The following is a 9,901-nucleotide window of genomic DNA, read 5'->3' on the forward strand; positions in this document are numbered from 1 at the left end:
CATGTGGTAGAAGGTAAAAAAGAATTGGCTCCTGATATACATCGTTTGGGTAGATTGGGGGTTAGGTTGTTTGACTCTATTGAAGGTAGTATAGGGGTTCAGAGTAGTTCTGAATCCTCCTTAGTTTCGGAAGTGAAGGAAAAACAATACTTAGATGCTAGTTTGGTCAGATTGAAGGAGTCATCAAGGACCAAAAATTAGAGGTTTTCTCCCAAGGGAGAGATGGTGTGTTGAGATTGCAGGGTAGATTGTGTGTCCCGAATGTTGATAATCTGAGACAGAGGATTATGGCTGAAGCGCACGGGGTGCAATATTCTATTCATCCTGATGCCACAAAGATGTACCGAGACTTGCGGGAAATCTATTGGTGGAGTGGCATGAAGAAAGATATAGCATCGATTGTATCTAAGTGTGCAATATGCCAACAGGTTAAGGTTGAACACCAAAGACTTGGTGGTATGATGCAAGAGTTTAGTATTCCCACCTGGAAGTGGGAAGAGATAAATAGGGACTTCGTGATTGGTTTACCTCCTTCCCGACGCCATCATGATTCCATTTGGGTTGTGGTTGATAGGTTGACTAAGTCTGCTCATTTCTTGCCTGTTCATACTTCATATACTGCTGAGGATTACGCTAGATTGTATATCCGAGAGCTAGTCAGACTGCATGGAGTTCCCTTGTTTATCATTTCGGATAGGGGTACTTAGTTTACTTCGCAATTTTGGAATGCTTTTCAGAAGGGTCTTGGTACCCAAATGCTTTTGAGTTCTTCTTTTCATCTACAGACCGATGGTTAGGCTGAGAGGACCATCCAGACCTTCGAGGATATATTGAGAGCTTGTGCACTTGACTTTAAGGGAAGTTAGGATGATCACTTACCGTTGATAGAGTTTGGTTACAATAACAGTTTCCACTCTAGTATTGGCATGGCTCCGTTTGAAGCCTTATATGAGAGGAAGTGTAGATCACCCATAGGTTGGTTCGAGGTGGGTGAAGTGGCTATAAGTTGTCCTGATTCGGTATTTGAGGCTATGGAAAAAGTTAAGTTGATTAGGGAAAGGTTGAAAACTGCGCAGAGTCGTCAAAAGTTATATGCGGATGTTAGAAGGAGAGACCTTGAGTTTGAAGTTGGTGACCTAGTGTATCTGAAAATTTCACCCATGAGGGGGTGAAGAGATTCGAAAAGAAGGGGAAGCTTAGTCCCCGTTATGTTGGTCCTTATAAAATTCTTAGCCCTATTGGTAAGGTAGCTTATGAAGTTGAGTTGCCTTCCGAGTTGTCCTCTGTTCACCTAATGTTCCATGTCTCCATGCTTAGAAAGCATATTAACGATGCTGTGGTAGTGGATTCCTCTGTGAGTGCTGACATTCAAGAAATCTTTCTTTTGATAAAATTCCTGTTGAGATTCTTGATTTTAGTGTCCGAAGACTAAGGAACAAAGAAGTTCCCTTGGTCAAGGTGTTGTGGCGAAACCAATTTGTTGAGGATGCAACTTGGGAAGCTGAGGCGGATATGCGATCCAAGTATATGCACCTATTTTTCACAAACTCCGATCAAGCCGAAGGTACCGTTCTTTCCTAAATCATGCACTTTGGATAAACATTGCAGCAGTTCAACTGTCATTTATTATGTGTTCAACTGTAGTTTCTTGAATTTATGCATTCTATGTTGCATTCGGAGTGAGAAACGATGTGGTGATGAGTCTAACGAATGGTTTCATCTGTATGCTCTATTCCCTATCTAGTCTTGGCATGTCTAGCGTCATTCGAGGACGAATGTTTCCAAGGAAGGGATGATGTAATACCCCGACAAATTTTTCATTGAAATTTTGTGCGTAAATGTGTTGGGTTCTATCTTCTAGAATGAATTATAAATTTTCTGTGTGAAATGTCTTAGATTATGACCCACCATTGCGTAGAGTATCGAATAAGCTTTCCAATGATATGTGGATCATCCAAAACGGTCACCTGAGTGACGAGTTATGAACATTCCGATAGAACCATGAATAGTAGTGAATAGTAAAACGTGTAGGATAAAGTATTGAGGCTTGTCGTATTTTTTCTCCAACTTTAAACTATCATAACTCCTTGTACATAATGATCTAAGTTCATGAAAAAGGTGTTCTTTGCTACTTTTTGGAGCATTATGGATGATTGAGATATTTTTCGGCTTGATCGTGATCAAAGCAAATTCAAGAATCGAAGAAGAGCTGAAAAACTGACTTCCAAAACTTATAAAGTTAACCCACGGGCCGCAGGTAGGACCTACGAACCACATGTACACAAAGTAGGTTCCAGAAGTCCAAAATCTTGAGAGTTGACTTGCGGTATTTTTACCCATCTGGTACCTGTGGTCTCTACCTGCGCCCGGAGCTAGACCACAGGTGCAACCTCTGCTCGTGCCCAAACCGTAGGTGCAGATCACATGTGGCCACCGACCCTATTTTCTCCTAGTTCATCCGATCTTTGTTTTAAGGGTTTCCTCATGTACTATAAATACCCTTTATGTAATTTTTAGTAGGAGTAACATAGTTTTGATACTCAGAAACATATTTTGAATCCAAGATCCGTCTTTGATCTTGGGATTCCCTTGTATTAACTCTAGTTGATTAATCAAGTTACAGTTTTGGGTTTTTGTTCATATTATCATTATGATTTCATCTAAGCTTTCAATTATAAATGTCATTGATTTCTTCACAAGCATGAGCGACTAAAAACCCATAGCTAGGGTTGTGCAAACCTAGCTGATTGACGAAGTAGGGGAAGTGTGATTGCTGAATAGAATCAATACCCATGGTATGCATTTCATTATCTTTAGTATAATATTTGTATTAACGATTTCAAACATTAGGATCCCGCCTTGATATTTCTACTTTCTCCAAAAGAGGAGTAGTGACTAGGAAAAGATAACGACAACAGTAATTTAAGATTTAACTATCGATCCATGCTACTAGGTAATATCTAAGTAAGATGGTTAGCTTTAATCTAATAACTAGAGACTCAAAAGGTAATAGTCAACTGGGATTAAGATAAAGGTTAGTAATGCGACATCTTGAGACTCAAAAGGTAAAGGGTGAAATCCTTCCACTCATCCAAAAAACTATAAAAGGTACATAACTTATCAATTCTGCATGCAAGGTATTGGGTTGGTTCAACATAGCACGATAAACCTACGGAGTTGAGAATCCAAGGTGAACTCAACCCTAGTGTTTACCTATAAATGATTACAACCAAAGTTAGTATTCTTACTTGCTCGAGATTACTACAAACAAATCCCCCATATACTTTCCAGTACTGCTCATAGACTTCAACGTCTAATAACTGCAAGTCCAAGTATTCTCTTGGGATTCGACCCCAACATTATTTAGGCTACTATATCTTTACAATGACGTTATCATCATATAAAATGAGGTATTTCTTGGACGTCATCAAGAAATTGGCACCATTTTTAGGGAGTAGGGTGTTGATTTGTGCATAGAAGTTGTTGCAGTCTTTAATTTTTTTGTTCTTAGTTGGGCATACGCCAGTGTATGCCTAGAAGATGGAGTGAAGGAAATACCTTACTCCAAATAATTTTAGAGAAGATCCTACACTTGTATAGTAGGATGTTAGAGTAGAAGTGGGATAATCTCACTGAAGACGGAGTTTAGGAGGTTGTTGATAGACAGACTAGTGAGATGTTAGCTCAAATGGAGTTAACTGAGAAGAGATAAATAGTAGATCACCGAGCAGTACTTGATAGAAATCAGAATAAAGGGGGACTTCAAGTAATCCTAGCATATCAATATGTTTATCCATATTTTGATGATGAAGAAAATTTTGGATACGATGAGCCGACAGATACAAGAGCCATTATCCTTCCTATTTTACCTTCTGATGTTAAGGATAATATGTCTAGTTCTATGATCCATCTCTTGTACTTGAAGGGTGTGTTTGCGGTGTTGCCTATAGATGATGTAAACATACATCTGGCAAACTTTATTGGGATCTGTGCTTCATATACCTTATCGAGGGTAGATTAGGAGGCACTAAAACTAAGGTTGTTCCCTTTTTGCTTACTGGAGAAACATAATTATGGCTTGGGGAACTGCCAAGAGAGTTCATTACTGCATTGAATGAGCTTCTAAGACAATTCTTGAACAAGTTATTTCCTCCATCCAGGGTATTACAGCTCAAGGATGAGATTTATAATTTCTGGCAGTTGTAGTTAGAGTCTATTTAAAAAGAATAGTACTGGTTCAAGAAGAGGCTTAGCATGGTACCCAACCACCAGATATCAGGGATAAGCTTGATAGAGATATTCTATAGAGCCCTGACTACCAATTCTAGAGCAATGGCAGACACTATTTCTAGAGGAGCCTTTATGAGATTATGATGGGAGATAGCTACAGGTATTATGGATCAGATCTCATTAACTAATCGAGGGTATCAAACTCGGGAGGTTGATCGAGGTTTAAATATTTATGCCATTGGAGCTTCTGGTGAGCAGAGAGTAACTGAGGATGCTGTAGCTCAGGAGATTTCATTATTAAGGATAGAGATTGGTGAGTTGGTCAAGCAATTTACATCGACTAATCCTTCTAAGATGCATAATGTTGGTATATCTAAAGAGGCAAATTTTGTAGTTCATTAGTTGGTAGGTTTACGAGCCCAAGGGCAAAGAAATTGAGGTCGAAACTATCATGATGTGAGAGATAAGTACATTACACCTGGAAGATGTAAGGTGGAGTTTAGAATTGAAGAAATATTGACTAGATGAAGGGTCAAGAGATCCAGGAGGCTTTCCTTATTGAACTTAAAGCTGAAATTTTAGGTTAAGCCCAAAAAGTTGAATCTCAAGCGAGTGCTATTAACCAGTTGGAGATGCAGTAAGGGAAAATATTTGTGACTTTAGCTGAGATACAATTAAGAGATTTACCAGGCGATAATGTACAGAATCCTTCGATACTTGTTCACTGTATGGAAATTGACACTTGGGATGACTCCTCACCTGATGAGCACTTTTTGCCTATTATTGATAAGCCTAAGAAGAAGGATGTTGATGCTAATGAGCCACCTGAGGTAGAGTTTGACAAGCTGACCTGTAGTGATAATGCATTTAATAGTGATTATGATGATGACTGGATTGGAGAAAAGCTCCAAAATATAGTACAATAATTTAGGTCAAGCTATCAGGCATCATGGGTAGAAAAGATAGGGGACCCAGGTGCAAAGACAATCCCATATTCTATTGGGCCTTATGATATTAATAATGCTCTATATGATTCGAGAGAAGGAATAAATGTTATACGATATACAAGATATTAGGGTTAGGAGAACTCAAGCCTACTTCTGCAAGGCATGTGATGGCTAATTCATCTATAAAGGAGCCAGAGGGTATAGTGCTTGACGTGGAGATAAGAGTAGAAAAATTCACATATTCGGAAGATTTCATGATTTTAGACTATAAAGTGGATATCCATTCTCTGATCATATTGGGTAGACCCTCTTTTCTACTGGCTGAGTGTTAACTAACATGGATTTGTAAGAGATCACTTTCAAGTAGAATAATGAGCAATTTTTGTTAAATATATGCATGACCACACAACAGTCGAATGACATGAGATTAGTGGAAGTTATATATGCGGTGGATGATGACATGATCATAGTTGATGTGCCTATTAAGGAGAGGCTACGCGTAGAAGCAGTAGCTGCAGTGATTATAAACTTTGAGAGGAATAAGATACTAGATGATGAGATGGATAGTGCACTGCATGGCATACGGTTTTACCATTATGCTTGCAAGTAGCTTGATCTTGACTTGATGAACAGAACCACACCTCCTACAAGACCATCGATTAAAGAACCACCAATATTGGAATTAAAAGTCCTCCCTTCTCATTTGTAGTATGCATTCTTGGGGGTCAACAATACCTTACCGATAATCATAGCAGCAGATTTAGTAGGAGCACAGGTGGAGGCTTTGATATCAGTCCTATGGATATTTAAATGAGCTATTGCGTGGACTATTGTAGATATTATAGGGATACCACCAGGCATATGCACACATAAGATACATCTTGAGCCAGACAATATCCCCATTATTAAGTATTAGGGAGGACCAAACCCTCCTATGCAAGAAGTAGTGAAAAAAGAGATAATCAAGTAGTTGGATATTGGGGTGGTCTTTCCCATTATAGAAAACAAGTGGGTTAGCCCAGTTCAATGCGTGCCAAAGAAATAGGGAATCACATTGGTTCTAATAAAAAGAATGAGTTAGTACGAATGAGTCCCATAATCGAATAGTGTGTGTGTATGGATTATAGAAAGCTAAACAAGTGGTCACAAAAAGATCACTTCTCGATGTCGTTTATGGATCAGATATTGGACAGACTAGAGGGAAGGCATTTCTCCTATTTTCTTGATGGGTATTCGGGTTACAATCAAATCATGATTGCTCCCGAAGACTAAGAAAAGACTACCTTTACTTGCCTCTATGGGACCTTTGCATTCAAAAGGATGCCGTTTGGACTTTGCAATGCACCTGCCACTTTTTTGAGATGTATGGTGTCCATATTCTATCATATGGTAGAATACATAATCGAGGTATTCGTGGATGACTTTTTAGTGGTCGGGCATTCTTCGATGATTATTTGTCCCCATTTGGTAAATACACTATAGAGATGAGAAGAATTCAGTTTGGTACTAAACTGGAAAAATGCCACATCATAGTAAAAGAAGGTATTGTGATTGGGCACAAAATATCCAAATATGGTATTGAGGTGGACAGAGCAAAAATTGAGAAATTTCCACCACCAGTATCAGTTAGAGGCATACACAGTTTTTTTGGGTCATGTAGGTTTCTATAAAAGATTAATCAAGGACTTTTCTAAAATTGCGACTCCCCTATGCAAACTTTTAGACAAGGAGGTAAAATTTTTGTTTGGTGATGAGTGTCTCAAGGCTTTCAAATACCTGAAGGAGAGGTTGATTTCGGCACCCATTATTGTGTCGCCAGATTGGACTATACCTTTTGAGGTTATATGTGATGCGAGCGGAGTGGCCTTGGGTGCTGTCCTACTCCAAAGAAGAGAGAAGATCTTGCATCCTATCTATTATGCCAACAAATCTTTAAACTACACACAAAAAATTATACAGTCACAACACAAGAGCTACTTATGGTGGTTTTTGCTTTTGAGAAACTGCGGTCTTATTTGATTGGGAAGAAGGTGATAGTGCATACTAACCGTGAAACTTTGAGATTTGATGTCAAAAAAAGATGCCAAACTATAATTGATTCATTGGGTACTCTTGCTGCAAGAGTTTGATTTTGAGGTCAACGATCGAAAAGGGAAAGAGAATCAAAATACAGACCACTTATCTATACTTGAGGAGAAGACTATACAAAAACTAGGGAATAATCTTGAGGTAGATGATGATTTTCCAGATGAGGGTGTATTAGTAGCATCTCATGATTTGAACCCTTGGTTTGCTAATTTTTCCAACTACTTGGCATGTAATCTCATTCCAGAAGATTTATCCTTTTAGTAGAGATGAAGATTTATGCATGTGGTAAGGAGGTTCTTTTGGGATAATCCATATCTATTTAGGGTTTGTGACGGTGGTGTAATTAAAAGATGTAAACAGTGATGGAGATCATGGGCATTCTAGAGTCTTGTCATTCCTCACCAGTTGGAGGTCATCATAGTGGTACATAGATAGTCCATAAGATTTTACAGTATGGGTTTTATTGGCCCATAATCTACAAGGATGCTTATGATTTTGCATACGCCTGTGACCAATGTCAGCGTCAAGGGAATATCTCTTGACGCCTTGAATTCCCCATGATACCTATATTGGAGTTGGATTGTTTGATGTGTGGGGGATTGATTTCATGGGTCCATTTGTGATCTCCTATGGTATGAGACATATTCTGATAGCGGTCGACTATGTATCAAAATGGGTGGAGGTAGTTGCACTTCCAGACAATGAAGGCAGAAGTGTCGCCAATTTTCTAAAGAGAAATATCTTTTACATATTTGGCATGGTGGTTCTCACTTCTGCAACCGCTTGTTCAAGGCTCATCTTGATAGATATGGGGTGAGGCATAAGGTGGAAACACCTTACCATCCTCAGACTAGTGGATAAATAAAAGTCTCTAATAGAGAAATAAAGTCCATCTTGGTGAAGACTGTGAATGCCAATCGATCTGATTGGTCTAGAAAGTTAGATGATGCATCGTGGGCCTTCTTGATAGCTTATAAAACCCCCATAGGTGCCTCTCCATATAATCTGGTGTAAGACAAAGGATACCACTACTATGGGCATTGAAAAAGCTAAATTTTGAATAGCGTAATGTAGAGAACTTGATATTGAGTAAGGTGAATGAGTTGGATGAATTTTGACTCCGTGATTATAAGAGCTCGGTCATATACAAAGAAAGAATGAAGCTATACCATGACAAAAAGATCAAGAAGAGAATATTTAAACCCGGTGACTTGGTCTTGTTATATAACTCAAGACTACGCTTGTTTCCTAGCAAGCTAAAATCAAGATGGAATGGACCATTCACTGTTGTTAAGGTGTTCTGATATGGTTCTATTGAGTTTAAACGTGATGGTTATGTACCATTTAAAGTGAACAAGAGGCGAGTAAAATACTACATAGAAAACTTAGAAGAAGTTAGAGTTTGTGTTGAGATAGACCTGGGCGAAGTCTGTTTAGCCTAGGGAACTGAGTCGTGCCACAACAGTAAATCAGGCATTTCATATGAGGCAACCCAAGGTATTCTATTATTTGTATTCATATTGTATGATTGACGTCGGATCTTTACACCTATGGTGCCATATACATGCTCCTAACTCTGTTGTTTTGGTTTGATGCATTAGGTACAATGCATGATTTTTAGTTGAGGGTGAGGCTACTTGTGGGTCTTGATGTTCTCTTGTGGTTTTTGTTGCCATGCGCCTTTTCCATTGAGTTTTTTCCTATTAGAGCCAACATGTTTAGGTGTATTGTGTTTTGTTTTGTGATATTTTGTACAGTTTAGGTATTTAGGTCAGTAGTCACGATTTGATTGATTTTTGATACCCCTCCAAAATTTTGAGTTGTTAGAATTGTGTTGATGTATATATATGTGAACTTTGTGCATCCTTTTATGGCATTAGGATTAGGGACATGATAACCATTTGCTAAAAATTGCATGAACTGGATAATTAGTAGTTGGTGATATTAGCTCTGTGCTATGTGTGAGTGAGATACTACTTAGTTCCCTTTGTATGTCGAATTCAGAACTTGCCAGTTTAGTCTTGCCTAGGTTGAAGGATAGTTAGATTGGAAAGGATCATAGGCGGTTTTATATTTTATTCCACTTTTAGCCTAAATGACCTTCCATGTGCGATTGTATCCCTTGATCCCTGCTTTGAGCCTTGTAAGCCTATTTTTCTTGTTTTAACCATTCGCCTTCCTATTTGTATTACAATTTACTTGTTTTAGCTCCGGTCTTCCTTGGACATTGTGCACCTCAACATAGGCAAAATGCCTAAGTTGAGGGTAGCTATCATAGGGGTGCTAGTGTAAAATAGGTATGAAGAAGGGTAAAATAAGAGAAAAAGTTAGTAGGGCTGGGTGGAAGAAAAAAAAAAAGAAAAGAAAAAAATTTGTGAAAAAGCAAAAAAAGAAGGAATAAAACACCACATCTGACCTGAATGTGCATAAAAGAATAAAAGGGACCAATAAGGGTGGAATAAAATGAAAATTGGTTAGTAAGTGAGACACCATAGTTAGTGTAGTGATAAGGATGCTTAGTCACTCTAAATGTCCATATGTATCATACTAGCCCCCAAGCCTATATTACAAGCCGATTAAAGTCCTATAGTGATCCTAACTTGACTAAATGAATGCTAAGGTAAAGAAAATAAGGG

This window comes from Capsicum annuum, chromosome 7 (assembly GCF_002878395.1).
Source record: "Capsicum annuum cultivar UCD-10X-F1 chromosome 7, UCD10Xv1.1, whole genome shotgun sequence".
NCBI classification, from domain to species: Eukaryota; Viridiplantae; Streptophyta; class Magnoliopsida; order Solanales; family Solanaceae; genus Capsicum; species Capsicum annuum.